Consider the following 18,695-nt stretch of genomic DNA (forward strand, 5'->3'; position numbering starts at 1 on the left):
TCCTGCTTAAAATATACTAACTGTAAAATTTCAGAAACACAAAAGGAAAGAAGAAAACCAAAACCTATTATATTACTTGGTTGTCAAGAAAGTCATGACACATTTTTGCATAGAAAAACACAGAAAAATACACCATGACTTTCCCAACAACCTAATACGATTCAGATAGCACTTCTGTTAATATTTCTACATGTTTCCTTCTAAGCTTTTCTTTTCACTCACAAATTTATCATGGACATGTTTCCATGTCAATAAATGTAAATCTAGTTAGCTGTGTTTAGTAGTTCCAGAGCATTCCACTCCAGGGATGAGTCAAAATTCACTTGCTCAGGACAAACAGTTGGTGTAATGGCTATGTCACTGGACTCCCCTGTGGTCGACTGAGGTTCAAATCCCTAACCTGGTGGCTTAAACTCATGCTAGGTCCGTGTGTGTGTGTGTGTGTGTGTGTCCAAGATCCCGAGAGGAAAATGGAGGAGAAGGGATTATAGCATGGCCATCTCCCTGGGGGGGGGTGACTTCTTGCTTTTTCTCTCTCTCTCTCTCTCTGTCTTTCTGGTGAGCATACACATCCTATGGCAAAAACCTCTCAAAAAACTTTTTTTTTTTAAATTTCTGTATTTCTTCCACAAGAGAGGGAGACAGGGCATCCTCACTAGGGTCTTTATGCCATAACTTTCCCCATCTCAGCTGGACCAGGTCATGAGTATGAGTGTGCATGCACATGCTTAGCTTGCTCAGGGAGGACCTGGAACTCAAATTCAGGACCATGTGAGTCTAGCTTTGTTATCACTGTATCACCACCTGGCCCCCAAAGTCCTTCTTTCAATAGCTCTGTGTCAAGGATCTGCTTTAGGCCAGTGAACAAGATAGGTATGGCCTCTGCCCTCATCAAGCTAGGGTGTCAAGCAGAGCAGTAATGTGATCATTCAAAAAAGTAATTCAACAAAGTCCTTGAACCTGTGGCCAGCTCTGAGGGCTGGAGGGTACTAAGCAGAGTATGGGCTGGTGGTAGGCTCCTGACATAGGGCTGTCAGGAAGTACACTTTGAGGGGTGACATTTAAACTGAGGCCTGAGAACTAATGGAAGCCATCTGTGCATCATGCAGACAGGCAGTTCTCCACCTGAAGAAATAGCTACAAAGGCCTGAAGTGGGAGAGTCCCGCCCATGTAAATGGAGACCTGAGCAGCTAGGCAGGATGACTGAGAGCAGAATGGATGTGATGAAGTTGGTGACATGGGCAGGGGCATAACCCTCTCCCCTGGTTGCCCAGGACTTCCCCAGGTTTAAAACTCAAAGTCCATGCCTCTGAAACATTTTGGTCCTAGGCACACTGGATGGTAGGTCTCCTCTTAACGGCAGACTGTTAGCACAGTGACTTACCAGCCGTGGAGGACAGCGGGGATTTATTCTAAACACTGTGGGAAACAATGAAAGAGTTTTAAGCAGAGACTTGAAGTGACGTCAGTAAAGAGCACCACCAATTGCCCCCATCAAAAACACAGAAATTTGGGCTAGATGGTGACGCAGTGGTAAAATGCTCATGAAACTCACAAATCATTTGTGGTCCATTTTTTACCCTTATTCCCACAGCATCAACCCATCAAGACTATCTCCAAATAATCTCTTAAATCTATGCACTTCTTCATTGTCTATTATTAATACTCCTGGACGAAGTCCTACAGTTCTTGATTAAAAGCATGGCCCTGGAGCCAGACTGCCCAGATTCAAATCCCAGATCTGCCATCTAGTGGCTGGGTTACCCTCCTACTAACCTCTCTGTGCGATTAACGGTGGTCCTACCTCCCAGAGTCATGGTGAATACTGAATAAATTGACATAATGAAAGTGTATAAATGAGCATCTGGCACTTAACAAGTTTTCAGTAAAAGTTAGTTTCATATTGATAGTCTGTAGTTGTAACATCGACCTCCTGACAGCACGATTCTGATAGTCTCCTACCTGGTCCCCCAGCTTTTCTTATTCTGATAGCTCCTACCTGGTCCCCCCAGCTTTCCTTATTCTGATAGCCCCTACCTGGTTCCCCCAGCTTTTCTTATTCTGATAGCCCCTACCTGGTTCCCCCAGCTTTCCTTATTCTCATAGCCTCTACCTGCTCCCCCTAGCTTTCCTTATTCTGATGGCCTCCACCTGGTCCCCCTAGTTTTTCTTATTGCCCACAATGCTCTCATCCTTTCAGTATCTAGTCTCCATCAGCAACCAGTGGCATCTTTGTAACAAAGCAGATTTCTCTCACATCCTCCCCACTTTTTAAATTCCTTCTGAGGCCTCCACTGCCCTTGGAATAAAATTCAAACTCTTTCTTCAAGCTTAGCGACCCTTTGTGACCTTACTCATACCAGCCTCTCTCTGGCACCTTTCTGTCTTTTTGTCTTATTCTTGATAACTGAAAATGTCACTGTGATATCCTGCTGTGTGAGCTTTCACTACTACTACATCAGCCACCCCCAGGTAGGAGCCCCTGGGCCTACCCGATCTGAGGTACATGTCTTCATTCAGCTCTAGAGAATCCCTGCACTGATGGCTGCCAACATTGCCTTCCCATCATTCTCCCTATTCCTTCTCCTGGCACTTCCAGTCCATAGAGCTTAACTGTTGTTTTAGAATTCCCATTATTATTCCTTCATGTTGCACTCTGAGAGAATCCCTCAAGCTAACATTCCTACTCGGTCTTCATGTGTGTTTATTCTAGTGTACTCAGAAGGAGTGGGGGAGTGCCAGTTTTGTCTTTTTAATCTTTGCATTTTTTATTTCCAAGATCCCTAATTGGTTCCTTCTGAAACTCCCTCTTCTTTCTAACTGCTCAAGGACATGATGGCAGGCACTGTCCCACTTTCTCCTGCATCTACCATCTTTCTTCTGGGTCTGCTCTTGAGTGGGATGTGATATGCTCCATTACGAAACAAATACTCCTCTCAATTACATATTATTTTCCAGCGATGACACCTGTGACCACTCCTTGGTGAACTCAAAGAAGTCCCCTCTTTAAACCCTACCTCTACACCTCTGCATTCTCTCTCTCTTTTTTTTTTTTTTAGAGAGAGATTTTTGCTATAGGATGCGTGTGTTAGCCACAAAGTCAGAGAAAGACAGAGAGACAGAAAGTGATAAATCACTCTCCAGGGGAGATGGTCACACTCCATTCTCCTCCATTCTCCCTTTGGGATCTTGGACATGCATGCACACATGCCCAGCATGAGTTTTAAGCTGCCGGCTCCAGAATTCGAACTGCGGTCAACTACGTGGGAGTCCAGAATGTAACCATTATTCCATCTGCTGGTTCCCCTCAATCCTCTCCCCGAGTGAGTTCTTACTCCCAGAGTCTCCCAAATGTTCCCCTATGACAGTCACCTGTGTCCCCCATGCTGCTGTGTCCGATGCTCAACTGCAGTCCTCATTCTCATTTATTTGTCAGCATTTTCTCACACAGGATCACGGCCAGCCTCACCAAATGCTCTCCTCAGCTCACTATAGGGGCAACACTCCCTTTGAATCTCCCTTCAAATGTACCAGCTGTTCCTTCTCAGTCTTGGTGCTGGTTCCTCCTCATCTTTCCAGCCCTGAAGGCTGGTCTTATCCAAGGCTCAGTCCTGAGACCTCTTCTGTAATTTACACTAACTCCTTAGATGAGCTCAGCCATCTCCTAACTTTGTATTTCCAATCTCATTTTTTCTCTGAACTCCAGACTTCCCAGTTAACATTTCTGCTTGGAAGTCCTCTAGCTCAAACATATATCTAAACACAAATTCTTTTTTTTTTTTTTAAAGTTTATTTATTTATTTCCTGACAGAGAGAAAGAGGAGACAGAAGAGAGAGAAGCAAACCCCCAACAGGGCCTCATGCCGTGATCCCCTCACCCTCAGCCTTCCTTGTCAGACAGGATCATAAGCATGCATGCTCTGCATTTACAGGTTGACCAGGCAACTGAACCCATGGTCATTCATATAAATCCCACATTGCTTGAACAGCACATTACCACCATGCCACTGAGCTGGCACCAAATCCAAATCAAACTCTTTATTTTATTTATTTTTTATTTTTTGAGAGTTACAGGGTATGTGTGCTCACTGGAGAGACAGAGGGACACACAGATAGAGAAAGTGAGAAGTCACCCTCAAGCGGGGGGGATGACCTTGTGCAATTCCTTCTCCTCCGTTCTCCTCTCAGGATTTTGGAAGGCACACCCACGTACCCAGTGTAAGTAACTGGGTCAGGACTTGAACTGTGATTGTTCATGAGGGAGTCCAGCACCTTAATCACTATGTCACCTGCTGGTCCCCCAAACCCAGATTCTTTATTTTTTATTTTATTTATTTATTTAATTTTTTTTGGAGAGGTTTTCGCTATAGGGCGCATGCGCTCACCAGACAGACAGAGAGAGACATAGAGATAGAAAGCAAGAAATCACCCCCAAGAGGGCATGGTCACGCCACAATCCCTTCTCCTCCATTCTCCTCTCAGGATCTTGGGCACGCACACACACGCGCCTGGCGTGAGTTTTTAAGCCACCGGGTCCGGGACACGAACTGCGGTTGACTACATGGGAGTCCAGAGACATAGCCATCACGCTAACTGCTGTTTCCCCCAAACCCAGACTCTTGATCTTACCCTCAGTCCTGTCCTCCTCACCCTCCCTCTGTCCCTCTTTATTCTTCTAGTTGCTCAAGCCAAAATCCTTGGGGTTGCCTGTATAACTCCTTCACTTCTGTCTCACCTCACATCCAGTATATTAACAAACTTTGACGGCATTACCTACTTGATCATTTCTCACAGCTTTCAGAGATAATAGTTTGAATCATTATGTCTTATCTTGGTTATTGCCACAGGGTCCTAATTAGTCAATCATCCCCTATAGTTGATTATTTCAATAGCAGTCTAAATTATTCCTTTTGGAATGTTTAATCAAATTATATTATTCCTCCCAACTAAATTCTCCATGGGCTCCCCCTACTGTTCAACATAAAAGCTAGAGTCCTTTAAAGCCATAAATGATCTGTCTGCCCTGCTCCCCACTCTTCTTATCAGCTAAGATTTTCATTGTATGTCCCCACTCAACCACAGCAGTCTCCAGGATGTTCCCTGAAGAGCTGAGACAGCCTCTTGACTCAGGGTCTTGGAGTCTGTCATTCCTTCTATCTGGAATATTTTTCTTCTTAATATCCACTTGATTTATCCAATCCCTCATTACCTTGAAGCCTTTTCTGACAACCCTATAGAAATAGGATTCCCCCATCCAAATTCCTATACCTCTTAAACCTCTTACCCTGCTTAATTTCTCTCCATAACATATCACTTGACATACTATTGGATCATCAGTAAAGTCATGATGCATTTTTACATAGAAAAACACGTTCTGACTTTCCCAGTGGCCTACTATATACTTGCTCGGTTCACTAGTTATTATTATTACTTATTTACTTTTGCCTCCCCAACCTGGACTTTAAGCTCCAATGAGGGCCAGGACTTTGTTTTCTTTCCTGTGACTTCCTAGTACTTTGACTATGCCTAGTACACAGTAGGAACTCGCTGAGTAGCGCTGGAATTAATGAACAAATAAATGAAGGACCTACATTCTGCTTTCTTGGATGCAACATTCTCTTAACTCTCTGAATATATTAATTATACTTACCATACAATCCTGTTTCAATTTCTCTATTAATTATTTTCTCAAATGTAAATTTCTCAGTTTATTGAGATAATACTTCTCTCATTTCTGTCACAATCTGTTACTGATTTTTGAATATTTGTGGTGGTGTCTTCGGAAGTTATTTTGGTAATTACAATCTTGATAGATACTTTTCTACTTTTTAGATGGTCAATCTAGACAAGCTTCTGAGACGGAATCCCAAGAAACACTCTGACATAAAGGTCCTTCATTTATCCATTCATTAATTCCACCACTATTTACTGAGTTCTTACTATATGCTAGGCAGAGTTGTGGAACTAGGAAATCAGTATTCACTACAGCAAAGTCTCAGCCTTTGTGGAGCTTAAAGTCCAGGTGGGGGAGGCAAAAACAATAATATCCAGTAACCAAATACATATAATAATATGTCAAGTGACATGTTGAAGAGCTTGCAGCAACACAGTGTGAAACTCAGGTATGGAAATCCCCAGAATTCTGAAGAGGAAAAGGTAGAAACACAACACAAAATAGTGCCAATTATATGGCTCTACAAGAGGACATCCATACATGTTGATGAATAAAGAACAGCCTTATCAATGGATTAGAAACTTTTCATTAATGGAAAGAAAAATTTAGATGTGCTTGTAAAATAGGTTTTTTTTCTTGTGTTGTTTCTATAGAAATTTTCTATAAGAATTTGCTGGGCCTTCACCAAAGGGCTCAGCTCACTGGCCAAAATGCATTTTCTAACCAACATGCCAAGAGCTTAATTGTGTCCACTTGAAAACTGTAGTCAAATACTCTAGAATCTGGAGAGGGGTTAGCACAAGAGAAACAGGGTAGTCCGACAGACTAAAAAGGCAGTCACTTAAAGGTTGAGCACGCTCAACCCCTAATCCCTATTCTCACTAGACTTTAGCACTACACAGACTGCTCTGAATCGTCTATAGGAAGTATTAGCCAGTGTCGTCTTCACAGCTCTGCAGTTACTCTGATTTAGGCTTGCTGTTCTTCAGCACACTGTTTCTCTCACCCAAGGTACTCTTCACACTCTTCTGCAGAACTAAAAAGAAATGACAACTGTGCCTACTGGCACATAATGAGCACTCAGGAAAACCTTCATGAAAGAACTATATTTTCCCCAAGGTTTCTCTTCTTCAAAATGCAAATATAATAATTTATGGACAGCCTTCTAGAGGACTGATGGGAGAAGATGGGCCTGGGGACACAGAAAATGGTGTGAAAAAGGCAGACCCAACTGAACAAGCGATAGCATCAAGGAACCTGGGTCAGTGAGTCAGACGCCTGATGAGGATAAGAGGATGGCAGTCTGAGGAAGTGGAAGACTCCTGAGAGTGAGATTTACCCTGCTACATAATTCCTTCAAAGATGATGGAGGAAGGATGACAACAAGATCTGCCACACTGAGTCAAATGGTAGCTCCTGGGAGTGACTCACCTTCTTCCTCCTAAGGTAGCAGCGTGACACCATTCAAGGGCACCTGCTGCAGGTAAACCATTGGCCACCTGTACCTTATTCAGACAGAACAACCTAGGTCACCTTGGGAAAACAACTGTAAGGGAATCTGGGAAATGTGGATTTTAGGCTAAGTCTCTACAGCACTTGCTTGTTTGCCCCCAAAAACCCACTAACATATCGAGGTTCAGTTGAAACTGATTAAGAAGCCCTAATGATGATCTGAAATGTCAAGTGCTTCTCTGTTCTAATAATATGTATCTGGAATACTTCCCAGATGAGAGAAGACAAGATTTTCTTTGATTTAAAGTTGGAAGGATGACAGAGTGGAAGCAGTAATGATGATGAAAAGAAAGGCATAAGCCAGGTGACAACTTCCCATCACACAGAGAAACCAACAATAGGGAATCAACACATTATGTGTGATGTTGGCATCAGCAGTGTAAACACCAGTGATACCACCTACAGCAAATGCTGATAAAACACAGCCACCTGTTATGGCATGCCTGGGCTCTTAAAGGACTCTTAAATTATCTTGGATGAAACACTAACCCTCTAGGTCCAGCATTCAAAGCAGTTACTCTTTTAAAACGAAGGAAGAACACCTACTAGCCTTCAACAGCAATTATTTTTATTCTGCTAAACTTAAAAAAAAAAAAAAGAAATAATACTACTACTGAACCACATTGTACATGCTGATAAAATAAAAAAACATTTCGATCTTTCTTTATTTGCCATCTTCTCTTCTAGAAGGGTATATTATTTTCCTATGGCTGCCCTATCAAAGTATCATTAAGCCTGGGTGGCTTAATATGATAGCAATTTAGAATCTCACGGTTCTGGAGGCTGGAAATCCAAAATCAAGATGGCAGTAGGGTTGGATCTTCTGATGGATCAGAGAGACCCGTTTCAGGCCTCTCTATGAACTCCTGGTAGCCCTGGAGTTCCTTTGCTGAAAGATGCATCATTCCAATCCTCCATCTTTGTCTGACATTTTCCTATGTGTCTTTGCTTTTTCTTCCTTCTGTGCATACTTGTATATGACTCCAAATTTCCCTTTTGTAAAGACATCAGTTATATTGTATTAGGACCAGCATAATGACCTCATTTTAACTTAATTACCTCTGTAAAGACCCTATGTCAAAATAAAGTCACTTTCTGAGATTCTAGGGTTAGGACTTCAACATACCTTTCTCAAAGAACACAAATCAACCCATAACAAAGTAGGCATTTCCTTATGATGAAACTACAGAAAATGAAGTTCAGGCCAATTATTTCTGAATTGTTTTCTGCACAACTGAGAGGTTGTAGAGAGTATTCCACAGGTTCTGCAAACAATGATTCAAATTTCACTTGAAAATATATTTGAAAGCTATAACATACATTCAAATGTGAGACACAGCACTTACAAAAACAAGTAAATGGTTGTGCTTCCAGAACAACAAGTTTATGTTTTCCCCCCCAGCCCCAGGAATAAAACTCCTCACATCACCCCATGTATATTCAAACAACTTCTTAGTAGGTTATGAATTAAACAATCATAGCTTTATAATGGTCTTTGAATTCAAGCCCTAAGATTGATAGTACAAATACATAAGCTACTAGGTTCCCAGAGCTTAATTCAAGTGTTCAGATTATTCTGTTCAGGGAGACTGTTACCTGGCCCTATGTCTAATCCTATAAGAGAAAGCATAGTGACAGAACAGCATCAGGTGGGAAGGATGGCCTTTTATTTAAAGTTTGGATACCTTATCAGTCAAGAGTCCCTAGCTTGCAAGTGATAGAAATTCAATTCAATTTAGTTTGAGGGAAAAGAGGACTTCGTTGTTTACTCCACTCACAAAGTGTTCATCTTCTGTTCCTCACTATATAACTCCCCTGTGTAATTTCTTTTATGTCTATGTTTGAGGTACCATGAACTGGCTCACTGCACACATATTTTACCTCTCTGGCCAACCTCCCTGATCTATAGGAAATGGAAAGCTAAAATCCACATTTTCCAGATAACCTTACAGTTGTTTTCCCAAGGTGACCTAGGTTGTTCTGTCTGAATAAGGTACAGGTGGCCAATGAGTCAGCCATAGTGAAGGAAGAGGTATCTCTTTTAACAAACTGGAGGGGGAAGTACTGATTCTTCAGGATACTCCAGAGGAGGTTCCAGTTGTCAGTGTCATGGGTGTTGTACTGCATGAAGCAATAGCTGTGCAGTTTCCACTAACAACTGTGGAGTAGTTGGTTTCTCTTGACTACTGTTATTCCTGGCTTTGTCGCCTCTAAACCTACTTTCAAAACCTGGGGATCCCAGGGACCAGCAGTTAGCATAATGGCTATGTCTCTGAACTCCCATGTAGTCGACCATGGTCCAAGTCCCGGACCCGGTAGCTTAAACTCACGCCGGGTCATGTGTGTGCATGCCCAAAATCCCAAGAGGAGAATGGAGGAGAAGGGATTGTGGCATGGCCATTCCCCCTGGGGGGGGGGTGATTTCTCACTTTCTGTCTCTCAGTCTTTCTCTGTCTTACTGGCGATTGCATGCATCCTGTAGCAAAAATCTCTCCATATAAATAAATAAATAAAAATAAAACCTGGAGATTCTATAAACTACCAAAATCCCATGGGGGGAAAAAATTTCCTTTCTACTCAAATTAAAGTAGATTCAGTTGTGTGCTAGTAAAAGCTGTGGCTGATACAGTATCACTCCAGTTACCAGTGTGAACGCTAATGATTCCCAGACCTCTCTTAAGCCCAGGCTCCCTCTGCAGATACATAACCATCTCCTAGAAACCACACCTAGATGTCCCATGGCCCCCTCAGTCTTCATAAGCTCCAAAGTAAACTTATAATTTCCCCCTTTAAGTCTTCTGTTTCCTTTATGAGATGGTACCATGCTCCCAGTTACCCAAACCAAAATCTGACACTCATGTTAGACTTGTCTCTCCCAGTTCCAATTAATGGTAGTCCTATTGGCTAAACATTCCCTCAATACATCCCTTCCTCTTTAATCTTAACATTGCATACCACAATTTATTGCCTTAGTATCCTTACCAAGACTCACTGTCTCTTGTCTTCAGTCTCAAACCAGTCAGTCCATCCTTCACTCTTCCTTCAGAATGATCTTTCAAAAGCCCAATCATAAACCACATCATCCTCCTGCTTGAAATGCATTAAATGGTTGTTCCACCACTACTGTAGTTCTCAAGCTGGATTAATGGTGTGTGAAACCAGAGGGTCTGTATGGCAGAGACCAGTTAAAGACCAATCTGTTTTCTCTTTCTCTGGGAACGCAATTAGACTACTTTCCCAGCCCACCTTCCAGTTATTGGGCTTAGTTTTAAGTCAGACCTGATTTCAATTACTGGATTTGCTATCATATCAGTGAGCTTTTGCTGTGTAACAAAGCACTTTGAAATTTAGTAGCTTAAGATAACCATAATTTATAATTTCTTACAACTTTACAGACAGGCTGGTGATTCTGTCTTCTGGGCTGAACTAAGCTGATTCAATTGGGCTTTTTGTCATGCACTGTCATTTTAGTAGGTTAAGTCAAAACTAGCAGGTCTAGAAGGGACTCTGCAGGGACGACTCATCTCTGCTCCATGTGATCTCTCATTATCTAACGGCTAGCCCGGGCAATTCTTACAACAGAAGCAGAGCTTGAAGAAAGAGAAGAAACATGCAAGGCATCTTGAAGGCTAGAGTCTGAACTGATCTACCTTTTTGACTGCTGTTCTTTTAGGCAAAATAAATAAGTAAAAATAAAAATAAATTATAGTCCACCTCACCTTCAAGGGGTGGGAAATACTTGCTACTGAGAAAGGCTGCAGTATCATGTTACAAAGGAAGAAAGGATTGTAGCCATGTTTTCAATCCAACTAGCACAACTATTCAGTAGATATATGACCTTATATAAGTTTCCTCTCTGGGCCTCAGTTTCCTCATCTGTAAAACAGGAAAAATTCAATGTACCTCACAAAGTCACTGACTATTAAATGAGACAACGAAGTAAAATCCTTAGCAGTGTTTTTCACATACTAAGTACTCAATAATCCTTCACTACATTTATTTTTCACCTCTCCTTGCTATGTTTACCATTGTGATTTTCAGGTGGTTATATAAGCTCAGGAAGTATTTGTTGAACAAATTAGCTATGCACTGGCTTTAGCTACCTGCTGGATCAATGGTCTTTTAATGGCTTGTCACACTTGGTCACTGGCCCATTTGAAATCACCCTGTACAAACTTGACATAGAGCTCTTTAAAAATATATCCTCCAGCTGTTCAAATACAATCTGTCCTTGGTGTATGTATAAGGGACAGAGAAGCACAATTCAAGTCCTTTAAATAAACCAACTAGAGCAGTCTTTCCAACACAGAATGTGCATAAAAACTTGCTAATTAGGGTATTTCAAATTCCCATTTCTAACTCAAAAATTGCCAAGAGCTATCTTAAGAAATCTTCTGCTGATTTACTCCATTTATGTGCTAAAGTGATTGCATTCATGGACCCAGGTTTTGCACCTCCCTGTAATTACCTCCTTCACCGGTGCTTTCTAATACTGACTCTTGTCTTGGTGATGTGCCTTGCTTTGGCCAATGGGAATGTAGTAAATGTGATACAACGCCTAGGAAAGTGTTGCTTTGTCCAGAGTTCCTCCTCGTAGACCTCTGTCACCACTATGAAAATATCCCAGAGTTAGCCAGCTAGAAGAGAGTGACAGATATATAGAAGAGAGGCGAATCACTACAGTCAAGGTCACCTTAGACCAGCAAGGCCACCCTCCACACATATATGAACAATACCAGTCAAGATCAGCCACACTCATCCATATTAGCAGAATTACCTAATCAGTCCATAGCCGCATTAAAGTAAATACATAGGTGTTATTTTGAGCCACTATGCTTTGGGATATTTTGTTATGCAGTCATCACTCACAAGCACAAATCCATGCCACAATTCTCATTATAAGTTTTCTCATAAATTTCTTCTCTTCGTTTTATACTTTTAGATGGAGAGATGAGAAGGGATTAGCCGCAGATCATAATCTAATACAAGAATATCCATTCTGAAATCAAATATCTAGGTTACTATGCTAGCCAAAGTGTGTGGCTTTGTTTCAAGTCCCATAAGATTAAATGAGCACTGGGAACCAGCAGTTAGCATAATGGCTATGTTGTTGGACTCCTACGTAGTCGACCGCTGTTCGTGTCCCGGACCCAGTGGCTTAAAACTCACGCCGGGCGTGTATGCGTGCGTGCCCAAGATTCTGAGAGAAGAATGGAGGAGATGGGATTACAGTGTGACCATCCCCTCCGGGGGGTGATTTCTCACTTTCTGTCTCTATGTCTCTGTCTGTCTGTCTGGCAAGCGCACACGCCTTACAGAGAAAACCTTCAAAAAAAAATTTTTAAAAAGACTAAATGAGCACTCAGAATAGCCAAATCTCCATCCTACTATTAAACTGTTTCTAAATATGATTAACTCAGAGACAAGAACATAAAGACACATGGGATTTTGGCTTGAGTTGGTACCAAGGAGACTTTCTGGCTCTACTCCCAGAACTAGCACAGGGCACCAGGCTTAACTGATGACACCTAGCAATGCCATGCCTCAATTTACCCGGCTACTCTACAGAGCCTGTTTGAGTCTATTGTGAATGAGAGCCCCAAGAGCTCTGTGTAAGAATTACTATTCTAAGTGTAAGCTATTTTAGGATTATAATTATGTGGCAAACATTCAGCACTATATTATCTGCCTAATGGATGGAGCCACACATTAAGAAAATACCAAATAACCAATGCTAAGAAAAAAAAGGTTTAAAGTTTGTTACTGAATTCCATTGTGGTGAAAAAAAATATTGGCAATGAAATTACCTTTCTAATTATGTCTCATTCAGACTAACAGTGGTTTACATTTCCTGAGTGCATTTCACCAGAGGAGGAATCCTTTTACCCATAGATGATCTATAAAGTTTCTAATCTATAGGTACATAATTGAGAATTGGCCAGATTCTACAAGGCAGCTTTTTAGTTGAGTAACTGTAGCAGTATTTCATGTTCTAGTCCAAAACAACTCTATACTTCCTTGTTTTCCCTTCATTCATCTGACTCCTAGCCTTCCTTTGTGTGTGTGTACATGTACACAGGCTAAGTTGTAAGACCATCTATCAACACGCCTACCCTTCCATGGTCAAAGTGACATGGAAAGACACAAAGATTATCTGTTCTTAAGGGACCAGTTAGAGTTTTTTATAAAAAAGTTTGCTAGAGGGCATGTGCACTCACAGGAGAGCAAGAGTGAGAGTGGGAAAGAGAGAGAGAGAGAGAGAAAGTGAGAAAGCATCCTCATGGGTGATGGTCACACTGAAATCCTTTCTCCACTCTCCTCTTGGGATTTTGAGCATGCACACACATGTACACACATTCACCTAGTGTGTGTTTCAGGAGTGCCACACTCTAGCTGCACAACCAGCCATGTGGGAATCCAGCTGCCTTAACCATCATGCCACCAGCTGGCCTGGGACTAGTTAGAATTTTTATATTTCCTAAATTAAATGTAGATTTTTAGAATAAATAATTTATTCAGATATTTTGCAATATGCCAGGAGGTCTATTTCCAGTTACCTATTGGGGTAGTACTAAACACAAACAACTAAAGTGAAGTGTAAATAAAGCATCTGAAGAGATCTCTTGTTCTTTTTCATACACACACACACACACACACACACACACACTCTCTCCTCAAGTATCAGCTAAAATTTCACTTTCAAAGAGAATTTATTTGAACCATTTTCTAAATTTTGTCCTAGCTCATCTTTAAGACAAATATTAAAACTCATTATCTGTTTACTTCCATATTTACAGTTGGTCACCTCCCACGAAAGTACAAAATCCTTGAAGGCAATGATTACTTCTTTCATTTTCATTGCCATTTTCTCATAGCCCAGTGCAGTGCCTGACAATAAATGAAGGAGAAAATGAGTAAATGAGTATCAAAGATATGTCTTGAGAGCTGATTATGGTCAACTGTGGGCTATCAAAGAAAAGAAAGCTGAGGCTGAAAGAGCTCCATAATTACAAAGTTAGCCTATGATCTAAAGTAGACATTCTCAACTTTGACGCTACAGACATTTGGGACTGAATAATTCTTTGTTGTGAGAGGCTGCCCTGTCCACTGAGGATGTTCAGCAGCATCCATAGCCTCTACCCACTAAGCATAGATGCATCACCACCACCACATCACCCAACTTTCACCAGCCGCGGCAATCAAAACTATCTCAAAGGCTGGCTCCATGTTGCAGCGATAATGCAACGCTCAGGAGAAGCCAGATCTCACAAGGCAACTGCAGTTTGAACCTCCAACCTGGGGAGCCTGAAATACACCAGGTGCATGCATGAGTGCCCAAGGTCCAACAGGCTGGAGGACTAGAGGAAGGGGGTGGCAGCATGACCAGACTCTGTACAGGATGCTCATCTTTTCTCTCACTGTCTCACTCTTACATATACAGATGCTGTACCATGAAAAAAGGGAGAAAAAAGCTAAAAATCTCTAGACATTGCCAAATGTTCCCTTGGGAGCAAAGTTGCTCTCCTCCCCTCTTAGTTGAGAACTATTCATTTAGGATGATGGTGAGGTTGGCTGTTATTTTGTGAGCCAAACAAAGAGACAATAGGACATCATGAGAAGACTGGGATGTTATAGGGGGACAAGTAACATATTTTTAGATTCCACTTAGAGATTTTTTAAAAACTGTATTTATGGAAGTTGGACCTTCTAGGAGTCTGAGAGGGTAGAGTTTGACTCTAGGAATATATTCCATATTTATTTACATTATCAAAACATTTTGAGTTATATATGGTATTTTATATCTGAAGTCAGATTTTAATCTTCTTTCTCAAAATCACATACTCCTTTCCTATCTATTTAATAACGCCACAGGAAGCAAATATTCTGAGGTCATCCCCTTCAAGTAGGAAGTCATTTACACCTGCTTTGCTATGGGCTGGATGGAACAATATAAAAAAAGAAGGCTGTTTTATTAAAGCTTAATATCTAGTTTCCAAAATAGACATAATAATATCCAGCTTTCCGTATCTCTCTTGGTTGGGTTGATAAAACACTGGCAAAAGTGCTTTGTAAACAGTAAGGTGATCTGCAAATTGCACTTAGGTCCTCCTCAGAGTCTCTGCAGTCCCCATACAGACCTTCGTGAGTATTTATCACGGGGTACTACACTGTGTCTACACTAAATACTGGACCTCTCTTCTGGGAGGCCAGCATCTGTCTGTCTCTGTCTCTAGAGCTTGATACAGTACCGACTTCAAAGCTATGAAGGCCGTAGTGCAGACTGCACAGTACACACCTTATTGATGCCACCTGCAGTGGCATCTGCCCAGCACCCACTTCCCCTTCTGTGGCATTAGTGACTCCCCAAACCGCATGCAATCTTGGTAAAGACTATCCATCAATATACCTGCCCTCCCACAGTCAAAGAGGAGAAAAACCCTGTGATGGGCCACTCAGACTCTTCTAAGAATTTCAGTCTTGATCAAAGTGACACCGAGAAAACAAACAGGGCTAATTTATCCCAATCTTAACACTCCGAAGTGATTGCTCTTTGTTCTTGATACCTACACCTTCACAGCTGCCCCCGTCCCGTCTTTTCTGAAATGTGGTTTTTCAGCTTTTTCTAAGAGTTGCTCCATACGTTTCTATGAAATATTTCTCCCGTTATATTAACCAAGTTGCTGACAGTCAGGGAGCCCTGATTCCTCACCCCTAACCTTCTTTCCATGATTTGTTACTGCATCATACTCCCTCACGGTAACACAAACCATCAGCTATTGACTAACATAAATTCTATTCTATTATCATCTGAAATGCATATCATTAAAATCACTGCTTAGTATCTAAAAACATAGCACAAAAATCCTATGATGTGAAAAGAAGTCCCCAAATTGCCCTTGAGTACCGTATAGATCCATGGAAGCTATGCCAGCTTGGTAAAAACTATACCTTTGTGTTCAAAGTGTTTAAATGAATGAAGATCTTTTGCGACTCAACAAAATGTAAAAGAAAATAAAAAGGCATGGAAAGCAACAGTAGATACCAGAGGCAGTGTGAGAGGAGGGTGGGAAATGGCAGAAGGTGAGAGGTAGGGAATTAAGGTTGGGGGGAGAAAAGAATTAAAATATAAGAAACAAGAAATGGAAAATCATTTGTTGACAATGACACATATGGCAATATCTTTGATTGAATCAATATGCAGTGTATTCTGTATGGAAATCTCATTTTGTATACTATAATGATGTACAGTGAATGAACATAAATAAATAAACTATACCTTTCAAACATTGCCTATCCTAAGATACATTGTTTTCCTTCAGAATATAGTAATGGACAACAGTACAACTTTTATCTGAGTCTCATTTCTGATCTTACATCTGTGCCTGGTAAACACTAAAAGCAACTTTGCATTCACCTAAAATTCTGCCTTACAAATTTTATAAAAGTGAAAGAAGTCTCCAAAGAAACTACTTAACTAATAAGCTTAACAGAGGAACAGCATTACAATTTCACGTCTCACTCTCCATTTCTTCTAAACGTGGAAGGTGATTATAGATGTGCCCTGTAACGGATGGGATTGCATCTAAGCCTAGCAACACCTGCAGGTTATATTTCACTAAAAACAAACAAACAAACCTTAAGAGATCCAAACCGCCATGGCCAAGTGAGAAGTGGGCTCACATAAGAAACTGACCGCTTCAGACCTGCCGACTTTATGGGTTTGCATCTAAGAACAGAAAATAAGCACTGCTTTTTCAAACACACTGGGAAGCGACAGGTAATGGAGCATAGGGATTACTGGAGGGACTGAGCTAAGAGTCCTTTGAATAATCAGCTTATCATTGTAGCTTTCTAGTTAGGTGAGCTAAATTCTTCAGCATCCACTTAAGTATTTCTTTCTCCTTTGACCTTTAAGAGGTAGAAATCTGATGGATGAGTAGATTTAAATATATCCCAGGGTAATTTTCCTAGGATGAAAGCATTGCCTTTTTGCCCTTGTTCTAATGTCAGGTTTTGTGTGTTTTTTTGTTGTTGTTGGGTTTTTTTTTTTCCTCTGCTTGCTACAACCAAGGGTAAGAATTCTAGTTCTTTCTTTGTCATGGTGCCTCATTTCAGAAGATAATTTACAAAACCCACATATGGGGTGCAATGCATAGCCACAGCCAGTGTCTGTGAACCTCTGAAATCAAGCATCCTTCTGGTGCCTTCGTTTATGTAGAGTGAGAGCAAGTCATTAACTAGGGCTATCAATGTGGTTATAGTCACAGGCATGACCTTGAAGCCAGCTGTAGCTGAAAGCTCCATTAGTAATAACCACTGGGCCCTACCCTGCCCACAGAATTGACTTCAGAAAGTACCTGGAGGGATGGAAAGTGCTGTACCACTGAGTTGCAATCAGGTTGCAGTGTACCTCCATAACTTGTGGGAACTGCCCGATTCTCAAGGTGTTCTCCCCCAAACAAGGTGATGTTGACTTTGTGGAGCTAACCCTTCCTGTCCATTTGTCAGGAACTTGAGCCAGGGGTCTCTCTACAGTCCAAGCCTCACTTCCCCATGTGAGGCTAATCTAGACAGCAAGCATCCAAGCAGCTTCAACAGCCAATCTACTGATGTTTAATTGGCCTGGTTTTGCCAGAAACCAATCAGAGAGCAGAATCAACCAGGAGCGTTTATTAGATTATTCTTTTTCAGAGGAGAAAAGAAAAACAGAGCCCTCCAAATCATATTCAGTCTCTGATCCTGGCAGGGCCCCCAATCTGCCTTCTGAATGCCAGGTCTGCCTCCTGCTAATCATCGCACCTCCTGCTGCTACTTCTGCTTTTGCATAGCAAGTGGGGTATAGGTCTTTGGCAAATATGTTTTCTAAGTCCCCAAACACAAGGAGCAGAAAGACAGACAAGTAAGGAAAGAGAAGAGAAGGGGAAGGAAAGAAAGGGAATAAAAAGGAGAGAATGTAATTCCACATTTTAACTAAATTTTATTTTTCAACCTAAAGAAGGGGAGAAGGAGAAAAGGAGAAAAAGCCAAGGAAAGGAGAAAAACAGAAGGAAGGGGGTATGCTCAAGGGTGGGGAGAAGGAAAAAGAAGAGAGGAGACAAAACAAAAAGAAAATGGAAGAGGAGGAAGGTGCAGGGGGACAAGGACAGTCCAAAGAGTAGAACACATGTATTGCTTTGCTGCCTGACATCTGACTTTGCCCGGCCCTAAGTACAGACTTGCTTATACATTACAGCTGTGTGGTTTTTATTTTGGAAGGTTTGCTTGCTTCATTCCTAGAGTGGAACCTATGGGGAGGGAGTCCCAGTGACTCAGCTTCACTTAAAATGGCCCCCTTTGAATCCCTGGGCAAACCAAGTTTGAGGCAGACCCATTCACTGTGCAGGCCTGGACAGTGGCACCTAGGCCCTGTCTTGACCACCCTTCAGTCTTTGACCAGCAGGCTGAGTGCCCAGGGTGCAGGGAAAGTTCTCTACCCTTTAGTACTCAGCCTTTCAGAGCAGGAACTTA

This window comes from Tupaia chinensis, unplaced genomic scaffold (assembly GCF_000334495.1).
Source record: "Tupaia chinensis unplaced genomic scaffold, TupChi_1.0 Scaffold000146_1, whole genome shotgun sequence".
Classification (NCBI taxonomy): domain Eukaryota; kingdom Metazoa; phylum Chordata; class Mammalia; order Scandentia; family Tupaiidae; genus Tupaia; species Tupaia belangeri.